Consider the following 10,000-nt stretch of genomic DNA (forward strand, 5'->3'; position numbering starts at 1 on the left):
GGGATGGGGAACCAGGGGCCTGGGGAACATTTTCAACACTTTGGGGCATTTTTAAACACTTTGCTCTTTTTTTTCCCTCTCCCAACCAGGGGGCCTGGGGAGCCTCCTCCTGCGGGGATGGGGAACCAGGGGCCTGGGGAACATTTTCAACACTTTGGGGCATTTTTAAACACTTTGCTCTTTATCCCCCTCTCCCAACCAGGGGGCCTGGGGAGCCTCCTCCTGCGGGGATGGGGAACCAGGGGCCTGGGGAACATTTTCAACACTTTGGGGCATTTTTAAACACTTTGCTCTTTTTTTCCCCTCTCCCAACCAGGGGGCCTGGGGAGCCTCCTCCTGCGGGGATGGGGAACCAGGGGCCTGGGGAACATTTTCAACACTTTGGGGCATTTTTAAACACTTTGCTCTTTTTCCCCCTCTCCCAACCAGGGGGCCTGGGGAGCCTCCTCCTGCGGGGATGGGGAACCAGGGGCCTGGGGAACATTTTCAACACTTTGGGGCATTTTTAAACACTTTGCTCTTTTTCCCCCTCTCCCAACCAGGGGGCCTGGGGAGCCTCCTCCTGCGGGGATGGGGAACCAGGGGCCTGGGGAACATTTTCAACACTTTGGGGCATTTTTAAACACTTTGCTCTTTTTCCCCCTCTCCCAACCAGGGGCCTGGGGAGCCTCCTCCTGCGGGCATGGAGAACCAGGGGGCCTGGGGAGCCTCCTCCTGCGGGGATGGGGAACCAGGGGCCTGGGGGGCCTCCTCCTGCGGGGATGGAGAACCAGGGGGCCTGGGGAGCCTCCTCCTGCGGGCATAGAGAACCAGGGGGCCTGGGGAGCCTCCTCCTGCGGGCATGGGGAACCAGGGGGCCTGGGGAGCCTCCTCCTGCGGTGATGGGGAACCATTGGGCCTGGGGAGCCTCCTCCTGCACCAGGGGGCCTGGGGAGCCTCCTCCTGCGGGGATGGGGAACCAGGGGGCCTGGGGAGCCTCCTCCTGCGGGGATGGAGAACCAGGGGGCCTGGGGAGCCTCCTCCTGCGGTCATGGAGAACCAGGGGGCCTGGGGAGCCTCCTCCTGCGGGCATGGAGAACCAGGGGCCTGGGGAGCCTCCTCATGCGGGGATGGAGAACCAGGGGGCCTGGGGAGCCTCCTCCTGCGGGCATGGAGAACCAGGGGGCCTGGGGAGCCTCCTCCTGCGGGGATGGGGAACCAGGGGCCTGGGGGGCCTCCTCCTGCGGGGATGGAGAACCAGGGGGCCTGGGGAGCCTCCTCCTGCGGGGATGGAGAACCAGGGGGCCTGGGGAGCCTCCTCCTGCGGGGATGGAGAACCAGGGGGCCTGGGGAGCCTCCTCCTGCGGGGATGGAGAACCAGGGGGCCTGGGGAGCCTCCTCCTGCGGGGATGGAGAACCAGGGGGCCTGGGGAGCCTCCTCCTGCGGGCATGGAGAACCAGGGGGCCTGGGGAGCCTCCTCCTGCGGGGATGGAGAACCAGGGCGCCTGGGGAGCCTCCTCCTGCGGGGATGGGGAACCAGGGGGCCTGGGGAGCCTCCTCCTGCACCAGGGGGCCTGGGGAGCCTCCTCCTGCGGGGATGGGGAACCAGGGGGCCTGGGGAGCCTCCTCCTGCGGTGATGGGGAACCATGGGGCCTGGGGAGCCTCCTCCTGCGGGGATGGGGAACCAGGGGGCCTGGGGAGCCTCCTCCTGCGGGCATGGAGAACCAGGGGGCCTGGGGAGCCTCCTCCTGCGGGGATGGGGAACCAGGGGGCCTGGGGAGCCTCCTCCTGCACCAGGGGGCCTGGGGAGCCTCCTCCTGCGGGGATGGGGAACCAGGGGGCCTGGGGAGCCTCCTCCTGCGGTGATGGGGAACCATGGGGCCTGGGGAGCCTCCTCCTGCGGGGATGGGGAACCAGGGGGCCTGGGGAGCCTCCTCCTGCGGTGATGGGGAACCATGGGGCCTGGGGAGCCTCCTCCTGCGGGGATGGAGAAGCAGGGGGCCTGGGGAGCCTCCTCCTGCGGGCATAGAGAACCAGGGGGCCTGGGGAGCCTCCTCCTGCGGTGATGGGGAACCATGGGGCCTGGGGAGCCTCCTCCTGCGGGGATGGGGAACCAGGGGGCCTGGGGAGCCTCCTCCTGCGGTGATGGGGAACCATGGGGCCTGGGGAGCCTCCTCCTGCGGGGATGGAGAAGCAGGGGGCCTGGGGAGCCTCCTCCTGCGGGCATAGAGAACCAGGGGGCCTGGGGAGCCTCCTCCTGCGGGCATGGGGAACCAGGGGGCCTGGGGAGCCTCCTCCTGCGGTGATGGGGAACCATTGGGCCTGGGGAGCCTCCTCCTGCACCAGGGGGCCTGGGGAGCCTCCTCCTGCGGGGATGGGGAACCAGGGGGCCTGGGGAGCCTCCTCCTGCGGGGATGGGGAACCAGGGGCCTGGGGAGCCTCCTCCTGCACCAGGGGGCCTGGGGAGCCTCCTCCTGCACCAGGGGGCCTGGGGAGCCTCCTCCTGCGGGGATGGGGAACCAGGGGGCCTGGGGAGCCTCCTCCTGCGGGGATGGGGAACCAGGGGCCTGGGGAACATTTTCAACACTTTGGGGCATTTCACAAGCGCTTCCCTCGCTTACGGCCACACCACCCTGAATGAGCCCGATCTCGTCTGATCTCGGAAGCCAAGCAGGGTCGGGCCCAGTTAGTACTTGGATGGGAGACCGCCTGGGAATACTGGGTGCTGTAAGCATTTTTTTTTGCCATTATTTGTGGGTAGAAAAGTGAGAAAAGTGACCTAAAATAGAACCGGGACTAGGCGGCAGTTCCCCCCACCAGGCGGCGGCATTTGGGGCATTATTTGTGGGTAAGAAAGTGAGAAAAGTGACCTAAAATAGAACCGGGACTAGGCGGCAGTTCCCCCCACCAGGCGGCGGCATTTGGGGCATTATTTGTGGGTCAGAAAGTGAGAAAAGTGACCTAAAATAGAACCGGGACTAGGCGGCAGTTCCCCCCACCAGGCGGCGGCATTTGAGGCATTATTTGTGGGTCAGAAAGTGAGAAAAGTGACCTAAAATAGAACCGGGACTAGGCGGCAGTTCCCCCCACCAGGCGGCGGCATTTGGGGCATTATTTGTGGGTCAGAAAGTGAGAAAAGTGACCTAAAATAGAACCGGGACTAGGCGGCAGTTCCCCCCACCAGGCGGCGGCATTTGGGGCATTATTTGTGGGTCAGAAAGTGAGAAAAGTGACCTAAAATAGAACCGGGACTAGGCGGCAGTTCCCCCCACCAGGCGGCGGCATTTGAGGCATTATTTGTGGGTCAGAAAGTGAGAAAAGTGACCTAAAATAGAACCGGGACTAGGCGGCAGTTCCCCCCACCAGGCGGCGGCATTTGGGGCATTATTTGTGGGTCAGAAAGTGAGAAAAGTGACCTAAAATAGAACCGGGACTAGGCGGCAGTTCCCCCCACCAGGCGGCGGCATTTGGGGCATTATTTGTGGGTCAGAAAGTGAGAAAAGGGACCTAAAATAGAACCGGGACTAGGCGGCAGTTCCCCCCACCAGGCGGCGGCATTTGGGGCATTATTTGTGGGTCAGAAAGTGAGAAAAGTGACCTAAAATAGAACCGGGACTAGGCGGCAGTTCCCCCCACCAGGCGGCGGCATTTGGGGCATTATTTGTGGGTCAGAAAGTGAGAAAAGTGACCTAAAATAGAACCGGGACTAGGCGGCAGTTCCCCCCACCAGGCGGCGGCATTTGGGGCATTATTTGTGGGTCAGAAAGTGAGAAAAGTGACCTAAAATAGAACCGGGACTAGGCGGCAGTTCCCCCCACCAGGCGGCGGCATTTGGGGCATTATTTGTGGGTCAGAAAGTGAGAAAAGTGACCTAAAATAGAACCGGGACTAGGCGGCAGTTCCCCCCACCAGGCGGCGGCATTTGGGGCATTATTTGTGGGTCAGAAAGTGAGAAAAGTGACCTAAAATAGAACCGGTGCAGGCGGCATGTTCCCCCACCAGATGGCGGCATTTGGGGACCCGTAGTGTGGGCAGAAAACTCACCAAAGTGACTTAAAATAGAACCGGTGCAGGCGGCATGTTCCCCCACCAGATGGCGGCATTTGGGGACCCGTAGTGTGGGTAGAAAACTCACCAAAGTGACTTAAAATAGAACCGGTGCAGGCGGCATGTTCCCCCACCAGATGGCGGCATTTGGGGACCCGTAGTGTGGGTAGAAAACTCACCAAAGTGACTTAAAATAGAACCGGTGCAGGCGGCATGTTCCCCCACCAGATGGCGGCATTTGGGGACCCGTAGTGTGGGCAGAAAACTCACCAAAGTGACTTAAAATAGAACCGGTGCAGGCGGCATGTTCCCCCACCAGATGGCGGCATTTGGGGAGCCGTAGTGTGGGCAGAAAACTCACCAAAGTGACTTAAAATAGAACCGGTGCAGGCGGCATGTTCCCCCACCAGATGGCGGCATTTGGGGACCCGTAGTGTGGGCAGAAAACTCACCAAAGTGACTTAAAATAGAACCGGTGCAGGCGGCATGTTCCCCCACCAGATGGCGGCATTTGGGGAGCCGTAGTGTGGGCAGAAAACTCACCAAAGTGACTTAAAATAGAACCGGTGCAGGCGGCATGTTCCCCCACCAGATGGCGGCATTTGGGGACCCGTAGTGTGGGCAGAAAACTCACCAAAGTGACTTAAAATAGAACCGGTGCAGGCGGCATGTTCCCCCACCAGATGGCGGCATTTGGGGACATGCAGTGTGGGTAGAAAACTCACCAAAGTGTCCTAAAATAGAACCGGGACCAGGGGGCCTCTTCCCCCACCAGGTGGCGGGCTTGGGGGGCTTGGTTTCCGGGTAGAAAACTCACCAAAGTGTCCTAAAATAGAACCGGGACCAGGGGGCATGCTCCCCCACCAGGCGGCGGGCTTGGGGGGCTTGGTTTGCGGGTAGAAAACTCACCAAAGTGACCTAAAATAGAACCGGGCTAGGCGGCATGTTCCCCCACCAGGCGGCGGGCTTGGGGGGCTTGGTTTGCGGGTAGAAAACTCACCAAAGTGTCCTAAAATAGAACCGGGACCAGGGGGCATGTTCCCCCACCAGGCGGCGGGCTTGGGGGGCTTGGTTTGCGGGTAGAAAACTCACCAAAGTGTCCTAAAATAGAACCGGGACCAGGGGGCATGTTCCCCCACCAGGCGGCGGGCTTGGGGGGCTTGGTTTGCGGGTAGAAAACTCACCAAAGTGTCCTAAAATAGAACCGGGACCAGGGGGCCTCTTCCCCCACCAGGCGGCGGGCTTGGGGGGCTTGGTTTGCGGGTAGAAAACTCACCAAAGTGACCTAAAATAGAACCGGGACCAGGGGGCCTCTTCCCCCACCAGGCGGCGGGCTTGGGGGGCTTGGTTTGCGGGTAGAAAACTCACCAAAGTGACCTAAAATAGAACCGGGCTAGGCGGCATGTTCCCCCACCAGGCGGCGGGCTTGGGGGGCTTGGTTTGCGGGTAGAAAACTCACCAAAGTGTCCTAAAATAGAACCGGGACCAGGGGGCATGTTCCCCCACCAGGCGGCGGGCTTGGGGGGCTTGGTTTGCGGGTAGAAAACTCACCAAAGTGTCCTAAAATAGAACCGGGACCAGGGGGCATCTTCCCCCACCAGGCGGCGGGCTTGGGGGGCTTGGTTTGCGGGTAGAAAACTCACCAAAGTGTCCTAAAATAGAACCGGGACCAGGGGGCCTCTTCCCCCACCAGGCGGCGGGCTTGGGGGGCTTGGTTTGCGGGTAGAAAACTCACCAAAGTATCGGCAAAATAGAACCAGGGAAGGGGGGGATGTCGGTCACAAGGTGCCCGAGTCAGAGAACCAGGAAAACGGACATAAATCCAGAAAACCTCGGTGTCTGACTGCTCCTCAAAAAGTGGTCTTTTTGATGTCACGAGCGCAACCACCTAGAGGTTAATGGGGAGGGATGGTGTGAGCGCAAACGGATTTTTCCTAAGTGTGACTGCTCCTCAAAAAGTGGTCTTTTTGATGTCACGAGCGCAACCACCTAGAGGTTAATGGGGAGGGATGGTGTGAGCGCAAACGGATTTTTCCTAAGTGTGACTGCTCCTCAAAAAGTGGTCTTTTTGATGTCACGAGCGCAACCACCTAGAGGTTAATAGGGAGCGAGTACAACAGGGGAGGGAGTGAATGGGCTCGGACTGTGGCCGAGCCTGGTGCCTCAAAATCGGACAAGGTTGGACTGGAAGCCCGCTGAGAACTCTGGTTCTTTTGCCAGACGAAACGAATTTTTTCCGAGTGTGACTGCTCTGCAAAAAGTGGTCTTTTTGATGTCACGAGCGCAACCACCTAGAGGTTAATGGGGAGGGAGTGGAAAAAACGACAAAGTGTTGAGCTCCGGACCGGGATGGCGGGCGACTCGAGCGGTCATGCCCGACTTTGAGACACTTTGTCGCGGTCATGCGAGCGACCTCCACTGCTCCCCGGAGGTGCCCCGGACCGGGTTGGCGGGTGACTCGAGCGGTCGTGCCCGACTTTGAGACACTTTGTCGCGGTCATGCGGGCGTCCTCCGCCGGTCCCCGGAGGTGCCCCGGACCGGGTTGGCGGGTGACTCGAGCGGTCATGCCCGACTTTGAGACACTTTGTCGCGGTCATGCGGGCGTCCTCCGCCGGTCCCTGGAGGTGCCCCGGACCGGGTTGGCGGGTGACTCGAACGGTCATGCCCGACTTTGAGACACTTTGTCGCGGTCATGCGGGCGTCCTCCGCCGGTCCCTGGAGGTGCCCCGGACCGGGTTGGCGGGTGACTCGAGCGGTCGTGCCCGACTTTGAGACACTTTGTCGCGGTCATGCGGGCATCCTCCGCCGGTCCCTGGAGGTGCCCCGGACCGGGTTGGCGGGTGACTCGAGCGGTCGTGCCCGACTTTGAGACACTTTGTCGCGGTCATGCGAGCGACCTCCGCCGGTCCCCGGAGGTGCCCCGGACCGGGTTGGCGGGTGACTCGAACGGTCGTGCCCGACTTTGAGACACTTTGTCGCGGTCATGCGGGCGTCCTCCGCCGGTCCCTGGAGGTGCCCCGGACCGGGTTGGCGGGTGACTCGAGCGGTCGTGCCCGACTTTGAGACACTTTGTCGCGGGCATGCGGGCGTCCTCCGCCGGTCCCTGGAGGTGCCCCGGACCGGGTTGGCGGGTGACTCGAGCGGTCATGCCCGACTTTGAGACACTTTGTCGCGGTCATGCGGGCGTCCTCCGCCGGTCCCTGGAGGTGCCCCGGACCGGGTTGGCGGGTGACTCGAGCGGTCGTGCCCGACTTTGAGACACTTTGTCGCGGTCATGCGGGCGTCCTCCGCCGGTCCCTGGAGGTGCCCCGGACCGGGTTGGCGGGTGACTCGAGCGGTCGTGCCCGACTTTGAGACACTTTGTCGCGGTCATGCGGGCGTCCTCCGCCGGTCCCTGGAGGTGCCCCGGACCGGGTTGGCGGGTGACTCGAGCGGTCGTGCCCGACTTTGAGACACTTTGTCGCGGTCATGCGGGCGTCCTCCGCCGGTCCCTGGAGGTGCCCCGGACCGGGTTGGCGGGTGACTCAAGCGGTCATGCCCGACTTTGAGACACTTTGCCGCGGTCATGCGGGCGACCTCCGCCGGTCCCTGGAGGTGCCCCGGACCGGGTTGGCGGGTGACTCGAGCGGTCGTGCCCGACTTTGAGACACTTTGCCGCGGTCATGCGGGCGACCTCCGCCGGTCCCTGGATGGCGGGCTCCAGTGAGGTCGGCGGGGGAAGGCTCGGGCTGAGGCCGACTTCGGTGCCTCAAAGTCGGACAAGGTTGGATTGGAAGTCCGCTGTGTTGAGGACCAGTGGCATTCGGCGGTGGAACGCTCAGAACTTGGCCGACATCGGTGCCTCAACGTCGGACAAGGTTGGAGTGGATGACCGCTGATAACTCTGGTTCTTTTGCCAGACGAAAGAAATTTTTCCCGAGTGTGACTGCTCTGAAAAAAGTGGTCTTTTTGATGTCACGAGCGCAACCACCTAGAGGTTAATAGGGAGGCACCATAACAGGAGAGGGAGTGAAAAGGCTCGGAGGGTGGCCGAGCCTGGTGCCTCAAAATCGGACAAGGTTGGAGTGGATGACCGCTGAAAACTCTGGTTCTTTTGCCAGACGAAAGAAATTTTTCCCGAGTGTGACTGCTCTGAAAAAAGTGGTCTTTTTGATGTCACGAGCGCAACCACCTAGAGGTTAATAGGGAGGCACCATAACAGGAGAGGGAGTGAAAAGGCTCGGAGGGTGGCCGAGCCTGGTGCCTCAAAATCGGACAAGGTTGGAGTGGATGACCGCTGAAAACTCTGGTTCTTTTGCCAGACGAAAGAAATTTTTTCCGAGTGTGACTGCTCTGCAAAAAGTGGTCTTTTTGATGTCACGAGCGCAACCACCTAGAGGTTAATAGGGAGGCACCATAACAGGAGAGGGAGTGAAAAGGCTCGGACGGTGGCCGAGCCTGGTGCCTCAAAATCGGACAAGGTTGGAGTGGATGACCGCTGAAAACTCTGGTTCTTTTGCCAGACGAAAGAAATTTTTTCCGAGTGTGACTGCTCTGCAAAAAGTGGTCTTTTTGATGTCACGAGCGCAACCACCTAGAGGTTAATAGGGAGGCACCATAACAGGAGAGGGAGTGAAAAGGCTCGGAGGGTGGCCGAGCCTGGTGCCTCAAAATCGGACAAGGTTGGAGTGGATGACCGCTGAAAACTCTGGTTCTTTTGCCTGACGAAAGAAATTTTTTTCCGAGTGTGACTGCTCTGCAAAAAGTGGTCTTTTTGATGTCACGAGCGCAACCACCTAGAGGTTAATAGGGAGGCACCATAACAGGAGAGGGAGTGAAAAGGCTCGGAGGGTGGCCGAGCCTGGTGCCTCAAAGTCGGACAAGGTTGGAGTGGATGACCGCTGAAAACTCTGGTTCTTTTGCCAGACGAAAGAAATTTTTTCCGAGTGTGACTGCTCTGCAAAAAGTGGTCTTTTTGATGTCACGAGCGCAACCACCTAGAGGTTAATAGGGAGGCACCATAACAGGAGAGGGAGTGAAAAGGCTCGGAGGGTGGCCGAGCCTGGTGCCTCAAAATCGGACAAGGTTGGAGTGGATGACCGCTGAACACTCTGGTTCTTTTGCCAGACGAAAGAAATTTTTTCCGAGTGTGACTGCTCTGCAAAAAGTGGTCTTTTTGATGTCACGAGCGCAACCACCTAGAGGTTAATAGGGAGGCACCATAACAGGAGAGGGAGTGAAAAGGCTCGGAGGGTGGCCGAGCCTGGTGCCTCAAAATCGGACAAGGTTGGAGTGGATGGCCGCTGAAAACTCTGGTTCTTTTGCCTGACGAAAGAAATTTTTTCCGAGTGTGACTGCTCTGCAAAAAGTGGTCTTTTTGATGTCACGAGCGCAACCACCTAGAGGTTAATAGGGAGGCACCATAACAGGAGAGGGAAGGAAAAGGCTCGGAGGGTGGCCGAGCCTGGTGCCTCAAAATCGGACAAGGTTGGAGTGGATGACCGCTGAAAACTCTGGTTCTTTTGCCTGACGAAAGAAATTTTTTCCGAGTGTGACTGCTCTGCAAAAAGTGGTCTTTTTGATGTCACGAGCGCAACCACCTAGAGGTTAATAGGGAGGCACCATAACAGGAGAGGGAGTGAAAAGGCTCGGAGGGTGGCCGAGCCTGGTGCCTCAAAGTCGGACAAGGTTGGAGTGGATGGCCGCGGAGAACTCTGGTTCTTTTGCCTGACGAAAGAAATTTTTTCCGAGTGTGACTGCTCCTCAAAAAGTGGTCTTTTTGATGTCACGAGCGCAACCACCTAGAGGTTAATAGGGAGGCACCATAACAGGAGAGGGAGTGAAAAGGCTCGGAGGGTGGCCGAGCCTGGTGCCTCAAAGTCGGACAAGGTTGGAGTGGATGGCCGCGGAGAACTCTGGTTCTTTTGCCTGACGAAATAAATTTTTTCCGAGTGTGACTGCTCTGCAAAAAGTGGTCTTTTTGATGTCACGA

The 10,000-nt window shown here is 59.5% G+C and overlaps 1 non-coding gene across 1 annotated transcript; it reads left to right on the top strand.

Moving 5' to 3' along the window:
- The first annotated feature begins 2,596 nt into the window (after positions 1–2,596).
- On the top strand, positions 2,597–2,715 carry LOC148058073 (5S ribosomal RNA). The gene has a single exon (XR_015710170.1). It is a non-coding gene; the product is annotated as a 5S ribosomal RNA (ribosomal RNA).
- Positions 2,716–10,000: the final 7,285 nt, after the last annotated feature.

Source organism: Callionymus lyra, unplaced genomic scaffold (genome assembly GCF_982586985.1).
Source record: "Callionymus lyra unplaced genomic scaffold, fCalLyr1.hap1.1 HAP1_SCAFFOLD_191, whole genome shotgun sequence".
Classification (NCBI taxonomy): domain Eukaryota; kingdom Metazoa; phylum Chordata; class Actinopteri; order Syngnathiformes; family Callionymidae; genus Callionymus; species Callionymus lyra.